The 14,551-nt window shown below is 39.1% G+C and overlaps 1 protein-coding gene across 6 annotated transcripts in view; it reads left to right on the top strand.

Moving 5' to 3' along the window:
- Fut8 (fucosyltransferase 8) overlaps positions 1-14,551 on the top strand; it is a 216,961-nt gene that overhangs the window by 13,727 nt on the left and 188,683 nt on the right. Inside the window, exon 2 of one of the 6 annotated variants that reach the window (XM_052739525.1) lies at positions 13,867-14,055. The exons of the other annotated variants lie outside the window; for them this stretch is intronic. The gene's annotated coding sequence lies outside the window, so the exon portion shown is untranslated. The remainder of the gene's footprint in view (positions 1-13,866; positions 14,056-14,551) is intronic. 6 annotated transcript variants of the gene reach the window in all.

Raw genomic sequence — 14,551 nt, 5'->3', positions numbered from 1 at the left:
CTTTGGTCCTCTTGCCTCAGCTTCCTAACTTCTGGGATTGTAGGCATGCATTGCCATGTCCATATCTGTCAAATTCCTCCTTTCCTTATCCCATCCCTCCCTAGCCTTTGGTTTTTGACATGTCTCACTACTGTGTAGCCCAGGCTGGCCTGGAGTTCTCTGTGTAGATTGTTATGGGATGTTTGTACACTGTGTGAAGATATTTTGCTGTGATTGGTTTAATAAAGAGCTCAACAGCCAATAGCTAGGCTGGGACTTCCAGGTAGAGAGAAAACGTAGGAGATGAATCTAGGTATGTGAGTGTCAGGAGACACGGAAGAAGCAGGTTGGGCAATATGTGACAAAACGTAGATGAATAGAAATAGGTTAATTTAAGTTATAAGAGCTAGTTAGGAACAAGCCTAAGCTATAGGCTGAGCTTTCATAATTAATAACTGATGTGTCATTATTTGGGAGCTGGCTGGCGGGATAGAGTAGGACTTGTTACAGTAGACCAAGTTGGTTTTGAACTTCCAAAGGTCTCTTTGTTTCTGCCTCCCCAGTGCTGGGATTAAAGACATGTACCATCATGCCAGCATCTTTCCTCTTATCCCAGGCTGGCCTTAAATTCATTATGTAGCAGCAGATAAATTTGAGCTTCAATCCTCCTGCTTTCACTTTGGAGTGTTGAGATTACTGGTGTATGCTACCAAGCTCATTTTATGACACCAAGGCCAGTTTTTGTGGTGCTGGGAATGGAACCAAGAGCTTTGTTTATGTTAGGCAAGCACTCTACTAACTGAGCCATACCCCCTGTTAAATGTTTCTTGAGAAATCAAATAGAACTTTTATGTCTATGCAAAGCAGCAGAGCAAAACAAGAATCACATTAAAGCAGTAGTGTTATAACAGCAAAAATTAGCTGGGACCATATGCAATAGAAAAGAAGCAGAATATCACTACCTTAGATCAGATATAGAAAACTGATTTTAAAAGAATAGCAATTAAATACACTGAAGAATTTGTGAACATGAGATGAACAATTAGTTAGAGAATACTCTGTTAACTAGGAGAGGTGGTATACACCTGTAATTTCAACTTGGGAGACTGAGGCAGGAAGATCATGGATTTGAGACCAGCCTAGGGAACATGCGGTAATCCAGACTTGGTTATTAAGAGAGAAAGAGATCAAGAGCAAAAAAGAGAGATTGTAAAATACTAACACAGGTTAGTTCTTTTCCACTTTTCATAAGGGCTGTTTCAAACCCTTTCCAGTAGCTGGTCATGGTGGTGCAGGCCTTTAATCCCAGGACTTGAGAGGGAGAGGCAGGGACTCGTAGATCTCTGAATTTGAGCCAACTTGTTCTACATAGTGAGTTCCAGGCCAACCTGAGCTACCTAGTAGTGAGACTCTGTTAACAAATAACCCCCCAAACTCTTTATAGTATCTGATTCTAGGATACAGCTTTTAGACATTGAAGGTTGATCCGGTTACCCCCGCCCCCCCCCTTTTTTTTTTGAGTAAAGAGATTAAGGCCATGCTTGTTGACTGCCCAGGGATGTTCTCTTTTTACCTTATACCTTATGGTTACTTTTTTTTTCCTCTTAGAAAGTTTGATTGATTGATTTATTTAGAGACAGGGTTTCACTATGTAGCCCTGGCTGTCCTAAAACTTGCTTTGTAGACCAGACTGGCTTGGAATTCACAAAGATCTGCCTGCCTTCTGCTTCCCTAGTGCTCTCATTAAAGATGTGAACATCTATAACTGATCCATTGCTACCATTTTTATTTCATCTACTTGTTAAAATTGTAGGTCCATTGATTAATTTGTCATTTTAATTTCATTTTCCTCAAATATCTTTACTAGCTTAAGACAAAAATCTAAGATTTCCTATTCGTTCATCCTTTCCATCACCTCTAAAGGCAGGAGAATGGCATGTCTTTCTTTTGTCCATTTTGTTTCCTTGTTTCTCACTAAAACTGTCCCCTCTGTTATTGCCAGTGACTTTAATTGCCAAATAGGGACTCTTTGTAAAAACCTTGCTTCAGATTTTGAGTTCTTTTTTCTTCCTGCATTCTTCTAATTTTGTAGCCTTCTTATTTCTTCTATGGAATATAGCAACTCCTCTGTTCATTTACAAGGCTAACTTGTTGCATTTGACTTAAACAGTTTTGTTTTCTCTAGTTTAGTTTTCTTAAAAAAAAAAAAAAGTATAGTGTATGTGATCCTGCATGGGTTTATGCTTACCACATGCAGGTGTTCAGGAGCTCTTAGTGGCCAGAAGAGGGCATAGGATCCTTTGGAACTGGAGTTATAGGTAGTTGTGAGCTGTCAGGTGAGTGCTGGAAACTGAACCTTGGTTCTCTGAAAGAGCAGTCAATACTCTTAACCACCGAGCCATCTCTCCAGCCTTCATTTTCTCTAGTTACTTTTCCTTGGGATGGTACCTGTTCCTTTAGCTTTAGTGACAACATTATTTTTCAGATGCTTCCGATACTGTTAAGCTCCAGTTTCCAACCTGGAAGTTGCCACATGATTGTCTTTCCACCAAGCTCAACATGACTATATTTGAATTTTCTTTATTCTAAAATGTATTATTCCTCTTAGCTTTCCCTTTTATATTATTGATTTATTCTTCCCATTTCCCATACTTGAATTCTGAGTCATCTTTGAGTGACTCAGATCTTTTCTGAATGAATAAGAATAATAGAGGAATCAGATCCATTCAGGTATGAAACAACTGTGTATTCTGTTACTACAGCGTTTCTCTACTTCATCTGCTCTTTTCTGTATCGTATTATAGTATAATGACTCAGAGTCTCATTACCACTCTAACATAAATAATTATAGTTTAATAATTGCTATGCTAGAGGGAGAGGAGGCAGAGAATTTTCTTTTTCATGTAAGTGTGTATGGTGTCTATATTTGGGTGTATGCATGCTTGCAATGTGTGTGTGTGTGTGTGTGTGTGTGTGTGTGTGTGTGTGTGTGTGTGTGTGTATGTGTGTGTGTAGTCTCAAGAATGACATGGGGGTGCTCTTCCTCAATAGCTCTCCACCTTATATACTGAGTGAGGGTCAATTATTGAACCTGGAGTTCTCTATTTTGACCAATATGGCCAGCTTGCTCCAGGATCTATACTTTCTGTGTGCTGGCATTATAGGGGGCTACCATGCCTGCCTGGCTTTTTATGAGGTTTCTGGGGATCCAACTCTGGCCCTCATTCTTGTGAGGTAGGAACTTGACCAACTGAGACTTCTCATAAGCCCTTTCTCTCTTTTTGAGGTAGAGTCTCACTGTAGCCTAGGTTGGCCTGGAACTGATATTTCTCCTCTGTACTATGTGGTGAGATTATAGGTATGTGCACCACACCTGGTTCCAGAGGTACTTTTACTAATGTGTGGCAAGTAGGAGTTGTTATATTAAAGGAAGTGACTACTTAGAGGTGTATGACATGAGTTAACTCATGACTTAATCCTACTACAGCTGTGTTTCTTTTCCTGATGCTGTATATCAGACTGTCTTCAGATATTGGTTAAAATAAGTGAATGAGCATGTAAACGCAGAGCAACACAAAGTAACATACATCTCATTTCCTAGTGAAAGTAGAGTGGCCCAATGTAAGATGTGAAAAGTAAATGCTACCTGCTGTGAAGTCTTACAACTGACTAAAATTTACATTGAAAGCTATTTGAAGGTTCCTGACTACTTGGAGAGTCAATCTTCAATGTGTAACTAGTCTTAGTCTATTTATGTGTGATTTTCTCTTTTACTTCTGTCTCATTTCACATGTTTGTGATTGCAGGATTGGCTACTATCTTTATACTAATAAACATTAATACTAAACTGAAGGTCACACAAGCAAATAGACAATTTATTATCTTAGCTTCCCTAGAGAAACAAAACATTTGGTACTTTTAAAATAGGAAGCATTAAAAACACTTTAAAACAGCTTAAACAGAAAGGTAATTTATTTGCTACATAAATAGGAAGAATAGTACTGTATCAATCCAGGAACACCAGATCAAGAAATTAGATACTTTTAAGGTACTTTTCATTTCCTGGCTTCATTTCTTTCTAGTCTTATTTTTGTGCTTATGTTAGAAAGCTTCAGCCGTAGAAGAGATGCATAGCTTCAGACAGCTGAGCACTTAAAAGGGCTGTCCCTGGGCTCACCATTGTAGGAAACTGTCACTGGCATTCTAATTAGAGCCACATAAATGAGGGAGGTTTTTGTCCCAAAGAGCGGATATATGTGAATTAGCAGAAACAATCTATAGCATTGTGGGTTCACATCTAGAAAGGAAGGGATAAAGGGAGTGGTTGACCCAGAGAAAGGGAAATGTCTGCATGTAAGGGAGGGAGGGATAAAGGGAGTGGTAGACCCAGAGAAAGGGAGATGTCTGCATATAAAGGAGGGAGGGATAAAGGGAGTGGTAGACCCAGAGAAAGGGAGATGTCTGCATGTAGGGGAGGAAGGAAGGGGATAAAGGGAATTTATTTATTCATCCATTTATTTATTTGTTTGTTTTTCAAGACAGGGTTTCTCTGTGTAGTTTTGGAGCCTGTTCTGGAACTCACTCTGTAGACCAGGCTGACCTTGAACTCACAGAGATCCACCTTCCTTTGCTTCCTGAGTGCTGGGATTAAAGGCGTGCATCACCACTACCCAACTTTGCTTTCTTTTTATATCAGGTTACTGTTTATTTATTTTTATTTTCTTTTTGTGGTGTTGGAGTTTGCACCTAGGGCTAGTCAGACCTTTCACTGAAGTATGTTCCCAGCCCCTGTTGTTCATTTCCCTTTTTCTGTGTAGTACTGGGGATTGAACCTGACATATCAATCATGGCTGGCTGTTCTTCCTCCGAAGTACACTTCTGGTCCAGCTAAGAGAAATAACAGCTCACGTTATCTATGACCCAGCCCAGTGTGAACTTCATTTTTACTTGAAGAATTGGGGAAATAAAAGCTCCTAGCTGATAACCTAACCTTAAGTCAGCATAGCTAGGGGTGTGGAATACCTACTCCTGGACATTCAGCCTCATAGCAACAGTATGGTGAAATAACACAGAGACTGTATATGTGGCACCTACTGGGGACCACAGTCTAGGTGGCTTTCATCCTCATCAGACTGTATATTGCTGACAGAACGAGGGGTAACCACAGAGAGAGAGTTAGTACCCTGTTTCACAGTTTACAGAATATCTACTTGAACTACCGAAGAGATCCCACACTTGTGAGATCGACAGAGAAAGTGAGTTCTCTGACTCCAGGACAAGGTTTGCTATGTCAAAACCCATTGACACAGCCAGAGAAGCTACAAGGAAAGGACACTCTAAAGCCTGTGTGGAATTAAACTCGACGCTACATTTTAGGGCATGTAGTCAAGAAAAGGCTGTCCCTAAATACGTTCTGATACGAAAGTAGGAAAGATAGCCGTGTAGAAGAATAACACATTTGAAGAAACAAGGCAACATGACTCCTTAAACATGCCTCACTCTAGTAACTAAGTCCATGTGGGCGAAATGCCACACAGAGAATTCAAAACAGTGCTTAAAAAAGAAATTCAAATAAAATGCAAATCAATAGGATAAATTATAGAAGACAGCGCAGGATACGAAAGAGGAGTACAGCGATAGACATTCTGAAAAAGAACCAGGCAAGTTTTAGAAATGAAAAGCTTGATAAGCCAGCTGAAAAGTTCATTTGAAAGCCTTGGCAGTAGAGAAGATCAAGAATGGAAGAAAGACTATCAAGCCTTTAAGATTGGTGAATTAGATAGTAATAAAAATAAGAATGAGAATACATGATTTATGGGATACCATTAAGAGGGAAAAGACATGTAAAACAAGAATAGATGATGGTGAAGATTTATAGGCTAAACTTTTCTAAGTTTACAAGCAAGAGTAGTTAAGCAAATGAGAGTTAGGAAACGGTGAAACCTTTATGAGTAAGAGAGAAAGTAACAGATTATTTAAAATAACTAGAAAACAACAACATGATAGGAACTGGCATGCAACTTTCAACAATAATCCTGGATGTAATTAGTTTTAAAATCCCCCAATTTAAAGATGCTAGCTGGCTGATTGGGATTAAAAAAAAAAAAAGGCTTTATAGCCAAGGTTGGAAGGCAGGCAGATAGATCTCTGAGAGTTCTAGGCCAGCCTAGTCTACATAGTGAGTTCCAGGATAACCAGGGCTATGTAGAGAGACTCTGTTTCAAAAAGCTAAAACAAAAAACAAGGTCTAACAATTTGCTGCCTGCAAGAAATTCATCTTCCTGGCAAATATATACACAGAATGAAAGAAGAAAGGTGTAAAATGATACCCCAAGCCATATTTGCATATGACTAAATAGACTTCAAGTCAAAACTGTACAGAACAGAGTTCACTACATATTGATAAGGGAAGCAATTTATCAGACAATATGATTGTAAATATGCACCAATGTTGGAGCACCTAATTTCATATAACAAGCACTACTAGATAAAAATAGGGAGATAAGACATCAGTACAATAATAGTGGGTGACTTTAACATCATTCTACAATCATAAACAGATCATCCAGACCAAAAAAAGTCAAGAAACATCAGGATTAAATTAAGTTATAGATTAAATCCATCAGCACATTAAAAAAGATCATTCATACTGGTCAAATTAGTTCATTCCAGAAATGCAAAAGATCATTCAGCATACAAATCAATAAATAAGTGGAATCAAGAAAAATCACTGATCATCTCAATAAAGCTAGAAAAAGCCTCTGATAAAATTAAATATTCCTCATGATAAAAGCTCTGAAGAAACAGCTATAGAAGGGTCATACCTTAGTAAAAGCAGTATATACCTGACCCATAAACAACATCATCTTGGTGAGAGAAGCAAAGTTTTTCTTCTAAAATCAAGTATGAGTCAAGGGAGTTCACTTGAAATTTTAGCCAGAGTAGTAACACAAAAAAAATCAAACCAAACCAAAACAACAACAACAACAAAGAAAAAGGTATGGGCTGGAAAGATGGCTCAGCGGCTAAGAGCATTGTTTGGTTTGGTTCCCAGTACCACTGGTGGCTCACAACCTTAACTCCAGTTCCAGGGTATCTTCTGACCTCTGTGGACACCATGCTGCAAAAGCACTCATATGCATTAAATAAAGTAAAAAGATCTTTAAAAAGAGAAAGTAGCAAAAGGAATATAAATAGAACAGGAAGAAGTCAAATGATCTCTATTTGCAGATCATGTAATTGTATACCTTGGAGACCTTGAATGTTCCCAGAAGACTCAGATCTCACAAACATTTCCAGCAGAGTAGCAGCATACAGAATCAACATATAAAAACTAACTTTTCTACCGATAACTAACTTATTAAGGAAGAAATCAGAAAAATAATCCCATTCTTAATAGCTGAAAGCAAAAATAAAACTCCCTTAATAAAAAAAAAATCTGAAGGAATAAACCTATCTAAACAGGTGAAAGATTTCTATAATATCAAAAATAAAGAAACTGAAGAAGACACAGGAGGTGAAAAGACCTCCATGTTTATGGACTGGGAGGATTATTATTGTTAAAATGATCATACTATTGAAAGTGATATGCACATTCGATAACACTCCCACCACAACTGTAATGACAACTAGAAATCCATAAAACTCTCATGAAAGCACAAAGCCGTCCTGGGCCAAAGGAGAAATAGTGACATCATAATACCTGGTTGCAAAGTGTACTACAGGTGTACAGTGACAAAGACAAGTGTGGTGTTGGTAGAAAATCAGTGCACACAGGCCCATGGAGTAGTAGATCTAGAAATAAGCTCTTATAGACAGCTCTAGTCATCTTGTCCTCTACAAAGGTGCCAAACACTCCTTCAGCAAACGGGGCTGGGAAAGCTGAGTATCCACATGAGAACATTTAAACTGGTCCCTTTCTTACACTTTGTACAAGAATAAGCTAAAAATGCATGAAAATCCTTCATATAGAACCCCAAACTCTGAAGCTGTTAGGAAAACAAACAGGAACCACTTCAAGGGATGACACGGGTGATGACCTCCTGAGTAGAACAGTAGCAACAGGCTTGGTGGCGCACACCTTTAATCCCAGCACTTGGGAGGCAGAGGCAGGTGGATCTCTGTGAGTTGAAGACCAGCCTGGTCTACTAAATGAGTTTCAGGATAGCCAGGGCTTTTACACAGGGAAACCCTGTCACAAAACCCAAAACCAAACCCAAACAAAACCCCCAAATTCCAGTTGCTTAGGACATAAGAGCAAGAATTGACACGAAGTTAAACAAGTCAATAAAGGGGGGAAATGATCCAGACAGACACTTCTAAGAAGAAGTATGTGACCAATACATATGAGAAAAAGTGTTCAACATTTTAGTCACCAGGGAAACACTGATCAGAACTACATTCTCATCCTAGTTAGAATAATGTCTGCCTTTAAAAAAGCAAAAAAAAAAAAAATACAGAAATGGTTTAGCAAGTAAAGTGGCTATCATGAGGACCTGAGTTCTGGTCTCTGGCACCCATGAAAAACCAAACCAAACCTGTGTATGGTTACTCAGGTCTATAACTGGAGTGTAGGGAATGTAGAGACAGGTAGATCCCTGGAGCTCATTGGCCAGCTAGTCTAGCAAAATGGTAAGCTCCTGGTTCAGTGAGACTCTTCTCAAGGTGGAAGTGGGAGGAGATAGGGCTCAATGGTTAAGAATACTTTCTCCTCTGGGGAGAGAACCCAGGTCCAACACTTAGCACTCACATGGTGATTCACAACTGCCATAAATCCAGTTCCAGGGAATCAGAGTCCCTCCTGTGGCCTCCAAGGACGCCAAGCATGCATGTGGTGCACATGCATACATGTAGTCACTCACATAAAGTAAAACTCATCAAAAAAGATAAAGGTGGAGACACCTGGTCAACCCTTGCCTCAATACACACATGAACTTGTGTCTACTCTTCCCCTCAACCAATTAAAAAAGAAAAAAAATATTGAATGCTAGTTAGGATGTAGAGAAAAACAAAACAGCTTTTATACACTCTTAGTAGGAATGTAAACTGCTTGTACTTCTCTGTTTATTTCAGTGTTGATTACTACTTGTGAAACAAAAATGTAAACATTTACCATTTAATATTTAAAAACCCCACTGCAGTGTAATCAGGAAAGAGATAGGATGTTTTTTGAGTAACATAATCTTAGTTGTTTAATACTGTTTTTATTTGGAATTTAATAAGGAGGGATAAGATTATTTTCTGTACTTGGATCTGTAAAGGTCTTAATTTGGACTTGCCATCCCAACCAAAGTTGCCTCCATATCAGGCCTGTGTCAATCCAATGTAGAGCTTTGAAAATGCAGCTTACTCAAATAAAATGTACTTGAATAAATCCTAGGTGAAATCCTTAGGTCTAACTGACCTTCTTGAGTCTGGAGGACCTCGTGGTAATCAAAATAAGCAAGGCATGCACAAATACTGCATGATTTCATGCATGCATGGAATTGGAAAAAGTGAAACTCACAGATGCAGAGCATTAGAAAGGTGGTGTTTAGTGGCTAGAGTGGTAGAAATGGGGAGATGTTAAAGAGTACAAAGTTTTAGGATAAGTTCTGGATATGGAGATATAGCATTATAATTCTATTTATTCTATTTGGTTACAATTGGTGTATACTTGAACAGTGGTTTTGGGAGCAGCTCTTAAATAGTCTCCCGCCTTATTTTGGTGTGTAGTATATACCTATGTACGTGTGTGTGTGTGTGTGTGTGTGTGTGTGTGTGTGTGTGTTGTGTGTTGTGTGTTGTGTGTGTGTGTTTTGTATGCATGCTTGTTCTGCAGATACATGTGAAGGCTAGAGGTTGACATCACGATGTCTTTCTTAATCCCTTCTCCATCTTACTTTTTGAGACAGCATGTTTACTGAACCATGAGCTTACCATTGCAGCCAGTCTGGGTGGCCATTGAGCCATCAGGAGCCTTTTGTCTCCACCCCCCACCCCCCAGTGCTAGGGTTACACAGGGACATTGCTACGCTCAGTTTTTATGTGAATGCCAGGGATCGAACTCAGGTTCTCATTCATGCTTGTACAGCAAGCACTTTATCTGTGGAGATATTTCCCTGGCCCCTTAAATAGTCTTAATATATATAAAAAGATGTATATATGAGATGACTGTATTAACTAGCTTGATTTAATTATCCTATGATGTGTATATATGTCAAGACATCATGCTGTTTATCATACATAGTTTTTATACTGGCCGCTGTGGTATGTGTATATAGCCTCAGCTACTAAGGAGATTGAAATGGAGGATTGCTTGAGTTTGAGGTCAGCCTGAGCAGTGCAGCACCTCCCCTCCCCATCTCTCTCTGTCTATCTGCCCCCGCTTCAGAATTTAAAGGGTTTTTTTTTCTTTTCTTTTTTCCGTTCCCACTCACTATGTATGTAGCCAGGCTGGCCTTGAACATGTGGGTGCTGGGAATTGAACCTGAGTCCTCTGCAAGAGCAGCAAGTACTGTTAACTGCTGAGTCACCTCTCCAGTACCTAGATGGCTCACAACCACCTGTAACTTCAGTTCCAGAGTATCCAACATCCTCTTCTGGCCTCTGGGCACCGGCACACAAATGGTACATTGGCATATATGCACGTGAAACACCCATACACATAAGATAAATTTAAAAAGGAAACCAAGGTGCAGGGCTGGGGAGATGGCATAGTGGGTAAGTTCTTTGCTGTTAAGCACAAAGACTTGAGTTTGAATCCCCAGCACCCATGTAAATTGCTGAGTGTAGTGGTGCACACCTATAACAACAGTTCTGGAGGGGCAAAGACATGCAGATCCCATAGGCTAGCTGGCCAGCTAGTTTAGTTGAACAGTGAGAGACCAAATAAGGTCGACAGCCACTGAGAAGGACATCCCTGCCTCAGCCTCTGGCCTCTGTATGTGCCTGTACCAGCTAGCTCACACACAGGCCTCTGTATGTGCCTCCACAGGCTAGCTCACACACAGGCCTCTGTACGTGCCTGCGCAGGCTAGTTCACACACAGGTCAGCTCACACACAGGCCTCTGTGTGTGCCTGCACAGGCTAGCTCACACACAGGCCTCTCTATGTGCCTCCACAGTCTAGCTCACACACAGGCCTCTGTGTGTGCCTCCACAGGCTAGCTCACACACAGGCATGCAAATAAGATAGAGATTGACTGAGGAAGTACACCCTATGTTGACATCTGGCCTTCAAATGCATGTGCACACATGCGTGGTACACCCTCATGTGCAAGTGCATATATCCAGACACACACACACACACACACACACACACACACACACACACACACACACACACACACACACAATAATATAAAGTCCTCCAGGTCACGATCTTGTTACTTGTATGCCTAAGACTTAGTATAGTTCCTAACACAAAATGTACACTCAATAAATGCCTTTTACAATTAGGTTATTTTGTAAAAGATTTTGAAAAGATGAGAAGAAGGAAGTTGAAAAGACTTTAATTTTCTTAATTTAAGAAAAATTTTCAAAATCTCAGTATAAATTGAATTTGAGTACATTTTCTACTCAATGAATTGAAAAACTTTGCATAAATGTTCATTGCTTATGATGCCAATTTGAAATTTTGTGTGGTAAATGATTCTGAAAAGATATCAAATATAGTTTAGTTTATGAAAGAATTTCATCCCATTAATAGGCTAAGTGCTATAATATTAAATGTGGTCCTCTGGCAGATAGAATTAACTGTAGTATATATTTAAAAAACTGAGTCTATAAACATCATTACCTAGTAGAAAATGCGAATTAATGAGATATCATTCCCTAACTACTAGAATAACAAAAGTAAAGAAACAGGTAAACAAATTCTGATAGTAGCCAGCTGGCAAAGATAGAGAGCGAATAGAATGCTCATGTACTACTGATGGGAATGAAAAGTTTCCAGGGATGTTGGAAATTCCTTACAGAGCCATCATGTGAATGAGCAATCCCACCCTAAGTATTTACCAAAGAGAAATGGAACACATGTTTACAATTGTCAAAAACCAGAAAGTGCAAATGTCAGTGCCTGAGTGGATAAACTGTGGTGTGTCATGCAATGGAATATTTCACAATGAAAAGCAATGGACAATTTGTACATTTAACAACTTGGATGACTCTCACACATTATGCTTTGTGAAGGAAGCTAGTCTCTATTTCATTTACAAAACGACAAAACTGTAAGTATGACCAGATTGTTGGCACTGTAGTTTGATTGTTTTTGTCCCCTGCAAACATTAGTATTGAGATCATTTCCAGTGCTACAGTATTGAAAGGTAGGCCTGTTGGTACTGCCCTTATGAATAAAGTAATGTCCTTAGGAGCTTCTGGAAGTAGGTTTGCTCCTCCTGTTCTCCTCTGGGATGACAGTGTTTGTCTTCTTTTGCCCCCCTGCCATTCACTGTGTTAGTGTGCAGCAAAAAGGGCCCTCACCAAGCATTGAAACACTTAAAAAAGTTTTTATGTTTAAAATTATGTGTCTGTGTGTGGGTATATCCATGCAAGTACAGGTGTCTTCAGAGACCAGAGATGTTGGACCCCATGGGAGTTGGAAATTGAACCTGGGTCTTCTGCGAGGGGAGCTTGCGTTTCTAGCCAGTGAGGTGTCTCTCCAGCCCCAAGCACTGAATTTTAATCTTGGACCTCTGAGCCTCCAGAACTGTGACGAGTATACTTACGTTCTTTATAGTCTACCCTCCGAGATACTCTGTTACAGTAGCACAAACTGGGCTAAGATCCCCAGGTTTGGGGTTAAGTGAGTGTGTGATAGCAGAGGGAGTGCAGGATGTTTGGGGGTGGTGGGGATAGAACTAGTCTGTATCCTGAGCGTGAGGATACTCACTCAAATTTATAACTGTTTTGAAAGTTTTAGAGCTGGATACTCCTGCTTCTCCCCCAAAGACCATTTAACCATATATTAACTTAAAACATTGAATGTATGTTCACAACTGAATATATGCCTCCCTTTTAAGGCATTTTGTGTAATTTCTGGCTAAATAAACTTATGTTAGTACTATCTGGTGTTTTTAGCTTGCAAGGATTTATATGAAAAGTGACTAATACACAGAAAACTTTTTTGTTCCGGATCAGGTCTTTTTATGTTGCCCAAGCTGGTCTTGACTCTCTGGACTGAAGTAGTCCTCAGTAGTCCCAGCCTCTTGAGTGCTAGAACTGTAGGCCTGTGCCATCATACCTGACTTAGGTACCTTTAAAAGGTAACTATGTGAATATTCAAAGAATTGGCATAATCATTTGCTGTCAAATTTTTGAAGGCCACCTAGTTTATAGCTTCATGTTTTGCACAGATAATAATTACCATTTATTGAAATATTGCTGTTTAATAGACACTTGTAAGCATTCAAACTGTACAATGGTCATACTTACAGAGTGTTATTTTCCCTATATTATAGATGTGAAGACTGAAGTATACAGGTATTAGGTAACATGTTGGTTCACAAAGCAAGAGTCTGACAGGGCTGGAATTTTAAGAATGTTAGACTGAGACGTTCTTTTATTTATATGTGTTTTTATAAAAGCTCTTAAATTATAACAAAGCACGAATACAGAAAACACAAAATGAATATTCACTTCATGTATTAAAAGTGAGCACATTTAGAACAACTACCCAGAACTTGTCAGCTCCCACACAAGCTTTCTGTGTGCCCTATCAGTCATAACTGCTCCTTTACCCAGTAGCAGTCACTGCTTGCATTGTATGGTGAGCTGTATTTTTCTTGTCCAAGCATGTGTCCCTAGACACTGTGACTTAGTCTTACTTTTTTCTTTTAAATTTGGTGTCTTTTGAACTCCTAATCTACATGTTCTCTTCCTGCTTTTCTCCCTTTTCTTTTAATTTAGCTGCTGAGCTCTGGGTCTACAGTTTTCCACAGACTGAATTTTGCCGATTATATATGATAATATAATTCAACATGCATCTCTGTTGTCTGTATGCTCTGAAGATTTCCAGCTGAATCCAGATTTGATTAGAATTGATGTGATCTGTTTGTAAAACCTGAGGAGGCATGTGATGTTGGATGACTTTCTGATGTAAGATCCATTAATTCTTTGTGGGGTTGAAAAATGGTGATTTTCTAAATTATTCCTTGTAAGAAGGATACTTCCATAGAATACTCTATTTATTTATTTGATTATTGGCTAGTAATACTCACAAAGAGAATAAATGTTTACTTCTTAATTTTTATTTACCAAGGTTGAAGACAGTGAATTTATTCCCTGAGTGTTTGAAGTGTTAGGTGCTTTTTTTGTTTTGTTTTGTTTTAACATTTCATTAACTTCCATAGTCAGACATATTTAGATTTTAGTTCACTGCAATTACTGTGGCTAGTGAAGTTCATAAAGTTCCATCTTTGAACAGTGAGCATCTTTAAGACGTTCTGAATTCTTTGAACATGACACTGCTCACCTCTGATAGCATTGTACGACAAGTTGTTCCAGGATTATGTTGTAGAAATTTTGTTGATTCTGTGAAAGTAGTCATTTCTCCAAAAATCCTTAGCCACGGAGCTTATTCTGTACTAGGGTA

This window comes from Peromyscus californicus, unplaced genomic scaffold, assembly GCF_007827085.1.
Source record: "Peromyscus californicus insignis strain IS unplaced genomic scaffold, ASM782708v3 Scaffold_15__1_contigs__length_86483966, whole genome shotgun sequence".
In the NCBI taxonomy this organism is placed as follows: Eukaryota; Metazoa; Chordata; class Mammalia; order Rodentia; family Cricetidae; genus Peromyscus; species Peromyscus californicus.
This window is presented reverse-complemented; position numbering and strand designations above follow the sequence as displayed.